The sequence below is a fragment of the Apteryx rowi genome, unplaced genomic scaffold, assembly GCF_003343035.1.
Source record: "Apteryx rowi isolate R43461 unplaced genomic scaffold, aptRow1 scaffold_240, whole genome shotgun sequence".
Lineage (NCBI taxonomy): Eukaryota > Metazoa > Chordata > Aves > Apterygiformes > Apterygidae > Apteryx > Apteryx rowi.
Window position 1 is genome coordinate 450,821 of NW_020448753.1, and position 15,579 is coordinate 466,399.

At 37.0% G+C, this 15,579-nt stretch overlaps 1 protein-coding gene across 3 annotated transcripts in view; it reads left to right on the forward strand.

Annotated features, from left to right (window-relative positions):
• Window positions 1-3,511: 3,511 nt before the first annotated feature.
• IQSEC1 (IQ motif and Sec7 domain 1) overlaps window positions 3,512-15,579 on the forward strand; it is a 63,040-nt gene continuing 50,972 nt past the window's right edge. For 2 of the 3 annotated variants that reach the window (XM_026066416.1, XM_026066415.1), the window contains exon 1: window positions 13,616-13,697. The gene's annotated coding sequence lies outside the window, so the exon portion shown is untranslated. Of the gene's footprint in view, window positions 3,541-13,414; window positions 13,698-15,579 lie in introns of those variants that run through there. The other variant, XM_026066414.1, reaches the window with a different exon arrangement.

Sequence of the window (15,579 nt, forward strand, 5' to 3'; positions counted from 1 at the left end):
TACTGTTGCCATCCCGTCAGTTTTCCTGAGCCTAGGCAGGGGTAGGCCAGGTCTGTACTTGCACAGCGCTCTGAGGGAAAACCTCCAGGAAGGAATGGTGGCTTACTTGGATGCACTCCTGCCTTTTAAGAGAGTACTAAAGACAGTGTTTCCCCTGTCATTTGTGGAGGCTGTGCTGAGGAAGTCACCGTCTGAATGCGATGGACAGCCCTGTGCCTGATCCCGCTGTAGTTCTTAGAGTAGTCACAGTACTTCTAGAAGAACAGCCTGTTTAAACCCCTGACGTTTCATGCTTCAGCTTAGTAGCTGAAGCGGTAGCTTTTCTCTCAGCCTAAATTCTCTCTGCACTTTCAATTGGGAATAAAAATTATCTTCCTTCTTACGTGGCTCTGCACTATTGTGCTGTGCTGTTAAACAGCTTCTGAATTTCCATTCCGGAGGTGACTGGGGTGAGACTCATGCTTTGAAGTTAATGACATTTCACAGGGTGTTGAATGTTAGATAACATTTTTAGCTATTCTTGAATTCTCAAAAGAAAGACAGTTCAGTATTATTGTTTAAATACTCTTTTCTTGCATTTTATTCTGTGAGCCTTGTTTATAAGATGCCAGTGTTGTGAAGCATTGGGTAAAAATGGTGGTTTCAAAAAGGAACTGATTGTAATGCTTCAAGTTTTTGGAGAAATGGCCTTTTCAGTTAATAGATTCCTATTGATACTAATAGTTAATATTTTGTAGAACTGATAGAGAACAGAGGGTTGTTCAGCATTTACTAGTAATTGTCACAAATGGTTGCAACTTGTTGCAGTCTTGGATTTGTTGTTAGTAAAACACAGTTAAGATGGTTTTGATTAGGTTAATCAAGACGAAGGAAAAAAATCAGGCTTTCCTGTGCTATCGCAGTACAGCATGTTACACATGCTTTTGACTTTTTGATTGACATTTCCAAAATCTGTGTATGTAAAGAGCCTGTATGATATTTCATTTATGGTTCCCAAAATGGTGGCTGTTGTTTTCAGAAATTGGACTTTTATCATTGTCCTAAAAGAGCATTTTCTACTGTGGAAAGAACTGTGAATTAAGTTATGGTGAAGAGCCTATAAAGTCTAATAATGATCCAAGCTCTTTTTAAGGCATCCTTTTTTTTTTTTTTTTTTTTAAGGAACCTTTAGCCCAAATTCTCTATTCTGCTAACCTGACTTTTCAGAAGGAACAATGCAAAGTGATTTTACATCAGCTAGAGATTCCTGCTGGAGCATCTTCTTTCTGTTAGTGTTTCCACATGTGTGTAAGGCTGGCAAAATCGTGGAGCCTTGTGTTACAGCCCCTTCTCACACAGGACAGGGTTGTGGTAGTGTTGATGAGCCTTGCATGCAGTCCCCAGCTAATGTAAGTCCTATCAGCAGAAGCTGGGAGAGGTTACCTATCCTGGGAGCAAGAGTTACGGAACTGCACTGGGCATCTGTCTGCTGCATCCAAATGAAGCTGCTTTTGAAGCTTGCACTGCAGTACAAACTACCCATGACTCTAGTTCTGTGTATGTGCAATAAACTCTCTATTGTTAAGTATTGCTTCAAAGTAGCTTATAAAATTATTCATAATATGGGGCAGAACTTACAAAGCCTATATATTATCAAATTTTAAGGAGAAAATTCTTGGCTTACAGTAAGCTTTGAAATAGCATTTATAGGTTGCTGAGACAGGAATTGCTACCTGTGTTACTTTCTTATTATGATCAGTGAGGTGGGTCAAGCTCCTACTGAAAGCCTGCATTTAATTCCTCACTAACAGAGAAAGAGCTATTAAAATGTACAGACTGAGCTTGAAAGAGAGGAAATGTAAAAGGAAGGAAGTTTGTGAATGAGAAAAAGCATTTGTCAGCTCTTTAACTGATTCAGAGGCTGTAGGTAATCTTCTGGGCTCTTGTTTGGACTGTGAACAGAGATTTACATGCAGTAAGGAGCTGCATATCTTTCTGAGTACGTCTGCAGGTATCTTCTGTGTTTGAACACATTGCCCAGAATCTAAGCAATGTTTAAAACATTATCTTTACTACCAAACTCCATACTTCAAACATAAGATCTCTTACAATATTGTTTCCTTAACTGTTATGCACTGTACACTTTTGATACAAACCTAGGCTGTGTTGCAGAGGATAAAAATCTCTTTTATGAGGCTGTCTGTGATTAAAGACTGCTCTAGCAGCGATTCTGTTCCAGTAAGTTGCAGCGTAGACCTCTTTCAGTGTGTGAGGAGTGCTCAAGGCGAGTTCCCATTCTCACTGAAGTCAATAGCAAAGCTGTAAACTTCACTGGAAGCAGGAAAAGGGCTTCTATGTTCTCATTTATCCGTTTTATTTCCTGCCAGGTGAGAGATTGTATACATTTGTATGCCGGGAGTGCTTGTATGCATTCATGCATGTTGAAATTACATTATTTTCTCTTAGAGAATGCTTAGTTGGGTTTCTTTGTCTTTCCTCCACCCCCCAAACTTGACACAAGGTAGGAAGTCAAAATGCTGGGGTTGCATAGTGTTAAAATTGAGCAATATTTATGTATGCATATATAGATATACATATATATAAGTGTGTGCGTGTGTGCCCATATACAGTAAAATTAAAGTTCTTTTTCTGGTTTGACTGTTAACAATTCATCTTCCATTTGGATTTTGGCTTTTGTAAGTATATCACTCTATAACCTTATAATGTTTACCTGTAACTTTAGGGAGAATCCAAACAACTGTTAGAACAGTCCCTTCCATTCTGATCTAAAATTTAAAAGTGGAAGAACTTTAGCAGATCACTGCTTCAATCCAAGCAAGAGAACAAAGTATTCTATGTTTCAGCCACACTCTTTTAAAGCACGCTTCAGTAGTTAATGACTGTATATTATTAACCAACTGAAATGGGATCCCTTGGTTGTTCTAAATATTTTTTTGGTGTAATGTTCATTTGCTACGTAAGTGGAAAATATGGTCTAAAATAAATACAGTTGTGAGGTGATCATGACTTTATCCAGTATAAAGTAATGTTTGTTTTTCTTGTCATTCCTGTTGCATGGGCCCTCTGCATGCCCTTTGGTTGATGATTCTTAATTTCCCTCTGCCCAAGGATGCAGATGTACTTGAAGAAAAAAGCTGGCCTGCTCAAACTTTTTTCCCAGCTCTGTATACTGTACCTTATTTATTATCATTTCAAATAGTAAAGGGATAAAACCTTAAAATGAGTCAAATGATAGACTTTATCAAGTCTTATATTTAATCTAAGATTATAGTTTTGTTCTATGTATGAAATTTCAATGCCTAGAACACTTTCTCACTCAGTACATAGCATTTCATTAAGGATCTTTAATTTGTGTTTATACTACATCAGCCTGTAAAAGGAGAAAAAAAGAATATTTTCTACCAGGGCCTGAATGGGAAGAGAAAACTCTTTAATTTCTTACAGAACCTGAATGCCAGCAAGCTGATTTCTGTCTCCATGTCATTCAGCATCACCTCTTCCTCCAATTGGCTTGACACAACAGCTGAAGCCACAGCAGAGGTGAATACAAGGTTGGCTGGTATATGAGGCCATGGATTTTTGCATTACAGCAAATGCTGCTTCAGCTGTGCATGCAAATCAGTTCTTTCTCAGCTGTAGAAACTAAATCTCTGTTTTTAAAATTAGCATTCTATAAAGGTCATGTCAAGATAATATAAACATTAGAATGCATGTTAATTTCTTACTATCTTAAAGGTATGTTGTATATAGCATATGTACACTGAATAAGAGAATTCCAAATGCTGAACAATATATTTGAATAAATAATAAATAGTTGAGGTCAAATTCTGCCATGGTTTTGTTGAGAAGCTCTGTGAATTTGTGAAATTCCTCTTACTGTGTAAGAGTTTACACAGGAAAAAGAGGATGAAGTCTGTAGTGGTAGGTAGATTTTCACAGGTTTAATTAAATAGTCAGATGCCACAGATACACTTAACAATTGTTAGCGTTAGTCCCCATAAGAAGGTAAATACCCTTCTGAAGCCTACATGACATTTTCTAATGTTAGCATGTTTTATTTACGCTAACACATCAAGAAGCTGACCATAAAAATTCTATAAAACTATTCTAAATTTGAGAACTGCTCTTCCAGTTAAAAGCCTAAAATTATTATTGTAGTTTCCTCCTGCTAATAGCACTTTCTCTATTTTTTAACAAGTGTAAAATGTGGAATACAGTCTTTGCTAAGCAAACATGTATTTGGTGGCGATTAACACAGATTAGCCAGGGAATGACATTCTCTGTTTTTACTTGGGGTAGAAATTAATGTTTCTAAGCTGTGTGCGAGTTTGTTGATGCTGTCAGACTCATTTGATATTTTTGAACTGCTAAATAATGAAAATAAAATAAAGCTTTGTCTTTAGCAGACAGGCTTCATAAGACAGTAACCAGGACTGGGGGAGGGTTTTTTTACTCTTCTGTAGTAGATACTTATCTGTTAATCAAAATGCTGTCACTGTCTGACTTAGACAAAGATGATGTATAAGGAGTTTAACCTTCCTCCTTCTCCTTGGAAGCTGAAGATAATCTCAAGTAAACTGTCTTCAAAGGGATATTTTTAGTTCTTACATCTATTATAAAGGTTGTTCTCAAAAATGAAGAAGTTGAGTAGATTTTTTTTTGGTTCTCTTCCCATCTTGCTTGTGTGCACCTGCTGTTCCAAAAAATGGTGCATTAATTCCTGCATTCCCTTTCAAAGGGGAGAAAAGACTGTCTCTTCTTTTTTTTTGCCTGCTCTCAGTTATTGTTGGTAGTATATAAGATTGTGGATCAAAATGAAGGGTGGAGAAAAGAGGTATGTGTGTGTTTGATTTTTGATAACTTCCACAGGGTTATTTAGTGAGAATTAAAAGTTGGTAGTGTCCAAATCAGTAGGTGTTGGGATTTTTCCTGTAAGCTCGAATACAGGATTTGGACCAGAGAGCAAATGAAATTTTTGGGATCACATAGTAGTACTTGTCTTTGGAACCTCGATCTCTCTCATTCAATTGCTGTGACTGTTTTAACTTAACCTGGGTGTTATTGGCAGTCTGTCCCACAGAACACTACAGAATAAAGTGGTTGGTTTGTTTATTAGTTGTTACTGTTCACTTCTGAGAAACATGCAAATGTTGTCTGGATTTTTCTTGAAATAATATTTGACTTCAATAAGATGAATTACCTGGGACATTACTTTGATGTGCATTCAAAGGTTTCATTTGATTTTAACAGAAACAGCTGAATTGTTAAAGTGCATTCTTAGTAAAATGATTTGGTCAGTATTTCTTTCCTGGATCAAAGCCTTTGTCAATGACTGTGAATACTGTTGTCCATCATGATGGCTTTGAACTTTTGGCAGCATATATTTGAAGGTAGATTGGTTTGTTAATGTTTATTGCTTTTACTGAATTTGGGATTCGTCTAAGTCATATATATATATATATATATATATAAAAATATATGACTTTTTGTTTACTAGAATAGTACAAAACAGAAATGGTAATGAGAACTATATTCTAATCTGTTGCAAATGGTACTAATAATATACTTCTGTTCAAATATTCTCACCCCAGTGGGGAATACTGTAATGTGGAAAAAAAAATACTGAAGAGCTAGTTTGTGTGAACTACATATGGCTAATTTTGCATTTTAAAAAGTTACATTAAGAATTTTTTGTGGAGAGTAATTTGAGATAATACAATGCACACATCAGAGCTTTAAATACACCTCCTCATTTATAGTACAATGCACCACAGATATTGAAATCTAAGCCAACTTTGAAGCAGTGGGGTACACCCTCGTGTCAAATGAATACTTATGTTTGGATTAAGTTGCAGATGGGGAGTCATAGTTTTATTTAGCAGTGTTGTGCTTGTAATTGTGCTTTAAAATTTTATATTCAAATTAGGGCTTAGTTGCACTTGCTAGGGCAAAGTTATAGGCAAAGAATGAATTTTCTTAGAGATTTATCCCTATGTGGAATGCCTAGATTTGACTTAAACATTTTTGCCATTTAAATGTTTTTTTCAGGTTTCATATAGGGAGTGTCTAAGCACACCAGCTGCTCGAGCAGTATATATAACTAGGAGTTATGATTGGAGTTTGACTTTTTCAGCCTCCAAATATGAAAAAAAGGTGATTGGGTAGAAGACATAGTAGCCCTTCTTTCTTCCTGGGCACTTGGGCATATTCATGTAGAATATTTATTTTTGAGTGGGACGGAAGTTTTATTGGGAGTCATGTTTATGAAATGAAGGTTTTAATTCAGAAAGCTTCACTGTTAGGTTTGCATTTAAATCCATTTCATTAGTCATATGGCAGAGTCCCAAGGTATTTAGATACTTCGTTTGTAGATACCTGGTTAATGTTTATGGACAGAAATATTTCTGTGACAAACAAAGGAAGAAAATAAGCATGTTGAATTGTTCTCTTGGTAAATATAACTTAAAAAGAATCAGGTTTACATGCATTTTTCCTGGAAGTGGGGAATAAATGACATGGCTTCAGGGAAGAGTAGACAAGTTAACAGTAGAGAAGGGACAGATTTGATTGAAGAATTTCATGAAGAACAATTCATGCAAATGCTCCACAGTTGCAGCAAAATATGAAATCCTAAATGTATAAGTACTTTGTTAGGTTCTTTTTGAATTCAGGTTATGCAGGCTGCCTGGAGCTTTGACTGCCATCTCTGGCAAGCGATGCTCTACCACAGTGGTGCTTTAGTAATTGTCTGCTTCCTAAAGAACGGAACAGGGTAGCGTCATGGTGAAGCTGAGTAATGGTTTTACCATCTGATGCTGACTAGAACGGTGAGAAATTGACTGTTTCTCATACTCTATTCATAATACTTGTGCAACCCTTCCACAGCTTAGGAATAAAAGGATTTTTTGCATGTACCTTTGAATTCATGCTCATTCTTTTGTGGAGATGATAATCTATGGAAACAATTTCTAAGGTGTAGAAGCCCAAACTTACCATGTTGTCATACTTCTCTTCATTATTCAAAACAAATTTTTTACAGAATGAATATAATGCTGAGGTTCTCATGCATGTACCATCTAATTTACTAGGGCCTGTTTTCAATTTCATGTCTTCATATTACACTGTTGAAAGTCCGTTCTGGATGAATGATGAAAATAACTAGTGATTTCAGAGAATGTTCATTGGTAAAATCATTTCTCAAATCTTTATGGTTTTGCTCAGTGGATCATTTGGTTCTACTTTAAGATATTGCATGCAGTTTTGGTTTGGCTTTTACATTATTTAGAAGCATGTTGAATTTCTTTGTTATTTTTAGTTCTAAACAATCTATAGCATTACTGGTCTGAACATTTGGATGATTTCTGTAAGCATATCTTCTCATCATCCTTGTATTTTAGTCCTCCATGCACACTGGGACACTTCTACTGGTAAAATGTGAGTTTTTGAAGGTGAATGGGAATACTGAATAAATCCTTGCATCTGATGTTATTGAGCTGTGTATTTCATCTTTACATACGCATCATTTTAAAGATAAGCTAGTGGGCCTCAATAAAAAATGAATTTCTGCTTTTCTGGTTGCCATCTCTTTCTTTCATAGTATAGTCTTTCTGAGAGTTAAATGTCTGTGCGCCTGGATCTAGACTCACAGCTTCTCTGATCATTTTGCCATTACTGTCAGTGGAACGAGCAAGTCTGTACTTAGGGAAAAGCTTGGGCTTTGCTCTTCACTGAAATTTAGGGCTTGAGGGCCCTTTCAGTTTCTACTCTTAAGCTCAAATGTCCAAGTTTTTGTTTTTCAAAATTTTGCCCTTATTTTGTTTATTCTTATTTTGCTAAGGTAATAGTTGACAAGATTTGGAACGAAGGGAAGGTATGACTATAAAAGCAAAAAATAAATATGCAAGAGTAACAGTAGATATTCAGACATCCTGAATAATAAGATATTTTAAAATATGGTAGTGGTCTAAGCGATTAACTAAGTGTAGACTTTATGATCAGAAGTATGAACTGAAGGTATAAATTGAGAAACAGGGTAGAGAAGACCTGCCAGGTTTACACCAGGAGAAGAAATATTGTGTTCTGGTCATGGACTATAAAAACTCTACTTGCAGCTGTAAAGGATATCTTAAACTAACTGGACAACTACATTTGGGGAGAGACAGATGGATGAAGGAGAAGAGATCTTTTCCTTAATAGGTAATTCTCAAAGGAATTACCACCTGAAGAGTGGGAAATAACTTAAAAAAACCAGACCTCTTTCTAATTAGCAAGAGCATTCGCTTTATATTTTGTTAGCTTGGATCTATTGTATGCTGCTTGAGTCCAAAAGATACAGCCATGCACCATGTTATTCAGCTTTGACATCTAGACAAGTTAGTTAGAAAATCAGCTTTTGGCAGCCACTGCCTGCACGTTGGTATTACTCTTTGGTTCAGCGAGAGCAGCGAGCTTTGATTCTGTAGCTGCTCGCGCTCGGCGTGCATCATGGGGAAATGCAGTGGGAGCTGCGCTGCGGGGTGACCCTTAGCGCACTGCCCTGCTGAGGAAGCAAACGCATCCTACTCACATGCACGTATGTCGCTTCAGTTGATGTATTCTAACTTAAAAATGTTTGTGGAGTGTGTGGCTTAGGTCTTGCAGGAAATCTAGGGGCATGCATGCAAAAAAGAGGAAAATGCTTGAATCCATCTATATTTGATGTTTAATACTCTTTTGCATTCTTTAGAAAAAGTAAAATTGATCTTATTTTCACCAGTAGTTTTATATATCTATGGAGATATTTATTTATGTACTCAGTCTGTTTCCATTTTATTGAAATCTTTTTTCTTCCCAATATCGTTAAAATAGTGTGGGGGGGGGGTTAAACATTATTACAAGTTGATGTCTATGCAGGCAGAAACTTCCAGTGTCAACTTCTGATAAAATACTGATTCAGTCAGTGCTGGCCGCTCTTCCAAGAAAGTAGTTTAGATGTAGAAAGAAACATGTTTTTCATAGCTCTGTTTTAAACCTTTGTTCATGCAAAGTCATGTTCATAGTACTAATTATTTTAAATACTTAATTTCCATTTTCACTGTTTAGCTGCTTCCTTCTGTGCTTTTCTGTAAAACACTGGCAAGAAATCTTTCTTTTTTTTTCTGGCTTGATATAAATGAATCTCTATTTTCTGCTGAGACAGGAATGTGATACTACAATTGGAGTCTGAAAAACAAAAGGTTGATTTCAGCTGTTTTCCATTGTCCTGGTATTACACGTTTGCAGTACTGAACATATTTAAGTTCTCCCTAGTGAAATGCCATTGTATATTGCAGAGAGAGAAACTAAATTCATCCACTAATTTTTTTAAGTACTGAAATTATCAGTAATTGCACTGGACATGTAGATGGCAGCTGCCTCAAATCAGAGACCTGTATTAAGAAGTTCTGTTCCTAGTACTACCTGGGACTGAGTCAATGTTTTATTCTCTGTTTTATGCAGTGTACTGAATTTAGACCTAGCTCTTTTTTATAATCTGTGGTTAATTTAAAAGCCTCCTTTTACAGAAGAAGAAACTGATGAACAGAAAGTAACTCTTGTGTTTCTGGAAATGGTAATTCCTTTGAGAAATACAAGGTGCCTGCCTTGAGATAACTGGAAACTGATTTTCAGAGGTGTTCTGTGCTCAGTTGTCGATTTGAGTTTATGCTGATTTGGAATCCTAGAGTGTGTAGTTCTGGAAAATCAGGTCCTGAATATTTCAAGTTAGAAATCCAAAATCAGCAATAGTTTTTTGAAAATGTGGATCTGCTTGCCAGTTTCCTTGTGATAGGGCTGAGATTAGAAGGTAGGTCCCCTGACTGAAGTCACCGCATGTCATTGCACAGTCATCACTTGTCTGATGACATTCCAGTTTGCATTGACTTGCCGTTTCTGTATCGGGGGGAAATAAAACAGTGTTGGCTGGTGCTGCCTGACTAGACTGTCTCTTGAAAAGTTTAGAGGAAGGTGAGTGAAGAAACAGCAGAAGCTGTGCAAACTCTCATTTGCTTTATTCTTATTTGTAAATGCATTTTTGGAACTGCATAGTAATAAAATGGTTCCTTTAAAAGTTCTTGTATTTCCTCCTCATTCTTTGGTAGGTTTGAATGGAGAAGAGTTGATAAATTCAGGTGTGTAGGTTTGATCTTCCAGCCTTTAGGCAGCTCTTAGCTACAGGAGTGTGTGCAGTCTGGCTCAAGAAGCTTGTTAATATGGAGTAGTGCCTAGTCTTTTCATATGTGATGATGATTAAAGAAAGCATGGAAATATAAAAATGGGTAGAAGCAAACAGGATAGGGGACAATACAAAATGGTTAGAGCTGGAGAACTGAAAACAATTGTTTCTGGTTATTAAAGAGGTAAGGAAAGAGTAAAAGATCACAGGAATTAGCATACAGCATTGGTGGGGAGGAAAGGGCAGGAGAGAAAAAAATCCGCTCATCCATACAAAAAAGGTGTGTGCAAGGCAAATACATAATGTTGCGCTTGAGAGGTGTCTAGCTACTCCCCCAGTCATAGGGGATCTTACTCTAATTGTTGTTGCAAGCCTGCAGCAGAGTCCCTGACATTTGTGTGTGTTTGGGCATTTTCCAGTGGTTCCATCACTGGACAGATGAAAGGTCCTTCTGGACCTGCTGTGCTTGGCTCACGTCTCGACTCTGATGTGGCTCAGAGGAACCCTTTTCACACGCAGCCTTTCAGAATAGAGGTGGACAGGATGATCTGATGTGATGCATACTGCTGCTGTACAGGGCTCTGCTTGCACTTACTCCATGGTGGAGCGATGAACTTTGTTGTCCTTAAAACTTCACACAAGACCTATTTATTGAAATATTTCTCCTTTTTGCAAAGATACATAAAGTAGTAATAAAAAGAAAGCAAGCTGTTTTTCTTTGCCAGTGGATTTTCCCTTTTATGAAATTATTCTTACGAAGCTTCTGCTGATTTTAAATTAACGGACAAGGAAGGGTTGAAGGGGAGGAAACCTTCAAATGTGCAGTACCGATTGTGCCTGCTCGTTTGCTCTAAGGGTCTGTCATGCTGGTGTGCAGGAGGCAGCGTGTTGTAAAAGATAATCACTTCCCTGCTTCAAAGGTCAGACGTGTGATGGCAGGTTATAGGCCTATGAGCAAAATGAGATCAAGCATTACAGTCATTCAAGGATTGTATTTATGTCTGTAAAAACTACAAAAGACAAACTAAAAATAAAGAAGAAATCCTCAAACTTTAATCAGAACTTGAGGTAGACCCCCTTCAAATTTTTTCTGACCAGGGCTGTAACCTTTTTGTTGCTGACATTAAAAAGGTTATTAAGTGATCCTTTGAAGGAATCATTATTAAAATGTTGACATGAGATTGTAATTAAGGTAAAACAATTATTAAATAGTTCCCAATTTAGGGGAGAAGAAGACAAAAAAGTCACAGAATCTAGGAAGGGGGAAATATTGATACTTCTTGACTTCCTGCTTATTATGACTGTATTCTGAAACAAATATCCCATGCTTGTTTAGAAATAGGCTTTTAATTAGGAACCTCTGAGGAACAAAATAGTGTGGCCTTGCAAGTCAGCAGAAGAAATGTATTTTATTATTGAAAGGTACAATATGAAGCATTTTAATGTAATACTAATTATTTTAATAGCTATTTTAGACAGAATGATTTGTTTGTTGTTAATGGGTGGTTACACGTTTTCAATGTTGCCAGCAAAACTCTGGATAATTTATCATTTTTAAGTTGAAAGCCAGCTGTATCATTGAGGGAAAGGGATTTAGTTTCCTGTCAGCTTCCTTTTTGGAAAAAGTGATGTGTGCAGACTGAAAATATTTCCAGCTCGGGTAAAGTATGTTTGTAAATGCCTTTGGGGAGAGTCATATTTTGATGGGCGAAGAAAGGACTTGCTTTCAGTTTTACATGTTTATAGAAACATTTTGAGAAATCTAAGGGGCTTTTTTCTCCTCCACTTACGGAAAAGTACACGCTGTTCAAGCTCGCGGAGTTTGATCAGCGTTAAGCTTGCTCTGCTCTGGCAGTGCAGCCCAGCGGCGAGTGTCCTCGCCCAGCTCCCTCTGTACTTTGAACTGTTGCACGGGCTCGGGGGGGGGGAGAACACGACACGGCATTTCATTTCTGAGAGGCGGCAGCAGGGCTTTGCTTTTTCAGTTTGTGTACACACGCGAAGGAAAGCAGCACATGAAATAAAAGGCATGGGGAGAGCATGTGGAATTTTATTCCTTTAGAGGATGTACCTGTTCTTAAAACAAAAGGTAGGGAAAGTACTGCAAATGCATATGTTTATGTGGGGGGGGGAAATGTGTGTTTCCTAAGGCTTCTGAGTGATTAAAAAATAAAAATTTGTTTTTCTATCAGTGCTCTGTGTACACAGGATGAAGCAAATAGTAAATATTTATATGAAATGTATAGAAAAGAGACACTGTGGAAGAGTCAAAGCACATACACTATTGCAGTGCAAGAATGTCTTACTGTAAATATAAGACAAATACAAATCACCACTGAAGAATCACCATTACTTCAGGATAAGCCTTGACTAAGATTCAGTTTTGAAATTATCACTGTTGTGTGATAGAGTATTTGGTATAAAGTATTTTTCTCTCTTTCATTCCTTAGCAGTAACAGCAGTCATGTGAAAACAGAATGTTTTATTTGTCAGATAGCTTCTATTGTGTATTCCCTACCTGAAACTATTTTCCTTTCATTAGCTAGAAACCTCATCCCTTGGGATGCTTTACTATAGAGCATGCCAAAAATATCCCATGGGAGCATTCTTTTGCTAGCAGAGAAATAGATGAGAGTTCTCCTGTAGGTATTTTTCCCATCTTTAATTTCTGGAAACATAGTAGCTCAAAAGATCCATTAAATCCCAAATTTCCTTTGAGTAAAAGTAAAATAATACTTTCATGTTGAACTGTAATATAATGATATGAAACTGCCATTTTATTTGTCATAGCAAGGAAAAAGATACAAATAGGCATCTGTGGTTTTGAAGCAGACCAACTTGGAAATGGGTGTAACAAAGTCTTTCAAGAAATGAATAGTGTTCATTTATTTTACATGGCAGTTTCTAAGTGAGTTACTCAGGATATTACTAATAATTGCTATGTAAAGTTAAATAATGCTTGAAATCTCCATTTTCCTGCTTGACTCATGCTCTAAAGATGACCTCTGCAACAAAAATAGAGATTTGCTTAGGTTACAGTGAAAACTATGGTATTTGACATGGTACCCACATAACCCTGTAATAACTGCATTTGCATTTGAACACAGTGTGCTGAATGTCTGCATAAAATGATACTTAGCAAAACGATGCTATTAGTTGCTGAGAATTTTGGTATATATTACTTATTTGAGGATTTTCCTGTTTTTTTCTTTGTCCGTCTAGTGTTGAGGGCGAGGCTCCAAGTAGTGAAACCGGCACATCTTTGGATGGTCCCTCTACTTACCATCAAGGACCTATAACACACAGTTCAGCTGTAAGCCCAGACCATTACGATCATTCTGCTTACGGGCTGTATTCTATCTCCCCTGGGCAACAAAGATCTCGGAGGCCAAAACTTCAGCACTCAACATCCATACTGCGAAAACAAGCAGAGGAAGAAGCTATTAAAAGGTCAAGATCACTTTCTGAGAGCTATGAACTCTCTTCAGACCTACAGGATAAGCAGGTATTTGAACTATGTTATCTCATTTATGGAAAAGGCAGCATATCTGTAAGCTAGGAAGAATCTTCTGATAACTTCAGTTGTGATGCTGAAAATACCATTTTTTCTGCAACCAACTTAGTTCAATATAAGCATAGCATTACTGAGCTTTTTGACTCTTTCTCTGTGCTTCCTTTTCTCCCCCACCCCACCCCTCCCACCCCTGCCCCGGCCAAAGAATCACCTAGAAGATGTTAATAATGTTAAAAGTAAAAACAGTTCTCCCAGGAATTGTGATTTCATGCTTGGGACTCATATTGTTTGTAAGAATGTAACAATGCAAAATATTTATCTAAGAAAATGAGTCATTTTAAACTCAGGATGTCTTTGTTGCTGCTGAAAGAAAGGAAGAAATTATTGCCACTAACATGCTTTCAGGTCTGTGGGATGAATTTGAGGTCTTTGCCTGGTTGAGTAAAACCCAGTAAAACTCCTATAGGCTTTGCTAAGAACTGGATAGAAGCCGTGTAAACGCACAAGCCTAAGGAGGCACTTCTGTAAGACAGTGAACCTCAAGTGTACGTTTCAAGCTTTACTCTGAGTGTAGTCTTATTTGAAAAATGTTTATTGCCATATAATTTCCATATTCATCTTTTGAAACCAATGTCTTGATAGTTCAAGTAAGCAAATATGCAGTATGCACTTGATTTCAGTAAATAGCTGGACAATAGCTCACACACCAGTATATGTTTTTGTTAGAGATCTTTCTTGCAAAACGATACTTTGTTTACTGTGAATCTTTGTGGTGTGTTGCACAGTCTCTCCAACTCGTAAGTGAACATGGACAACATGAAAGCAGGTAAAGGGCTGCAGGGAGGAAGTGAGCTATTCCTGATTTGGGGCCATATATTGATGGCATGCTAAATTCATATGGGTTAAGTCTCATTTGCCATCTGTTTGTTTTTCCAAAAGCTAAGCTTACGCCAGCTCTGCTATTAAATTGGACTTCCTTCTGAGCTCTAAAATGTTACTTGCCTTTCCACCTTTGACAGTCATTTTTGCTAGATGTTGCTTAAGGGATTGCTATAGAGTGTTAAGCTTACTAAAGAGGTCTCCTGCACTGCGGATATTCCACAGAGCCTAATTCTGCCTGTCCTTTTATGCCAGTTTGACAGAGAATCAGGGTTGCAGATGTTATTTAGTGTTTGTTCAGGGAGTCCTACACAGTAAAAAGTCACAATGAAGACTGATACCTAGGAGTTGCTTACTGCTTTTGAAAAGCTCTCATTGAAATCTCAGAAGATATATAAGCTATTTAGGAAAATGTCTTAAGACTTTAACCAAAGGCAAGATATGCATTAAAAATTCTTAGGAATTTTAGCCACAAGTCTAGTAGATCATGTAGGTAGTTTCCAAAATACTCTTGATTTAAAATTCCCACCAGAACCCCCTAGTTTATGATACTCAGTGATGATGTCATTTTCTGTGTGAACCCAAAGGACAGTAAGCTTCTTGCAGGAATAAAGTCCAGACAATTTTTGAGATAGTTTATTTTATAGAATTTTAGATTATATTTAATTTTTTCACACCAGCTTTACAAGTTTTCTTTTCCTTTGGTTTGACATTTAATTTTGAAAGGGCAACTAAATTAATGAGTAATTCATAGTTTGTTTTGAGATTAGTCCAGCAGAATAATCTCTTACAATGCATTACCCACACATGACCTAATGTATACTACTGATAGAAATGGTAGCAAATGGATGACAGCAGTGGCAGGGTTGTGATAGTTCTTATTTTTTTCTTTTTTTTTAATATTCAGAATGCCATACAAGTAACCTCATTTCCTCTTCAGGCAACATGTAATATTAGCCCCACTTTAGGATGAAAGGCTAAATGACTTGTTAAA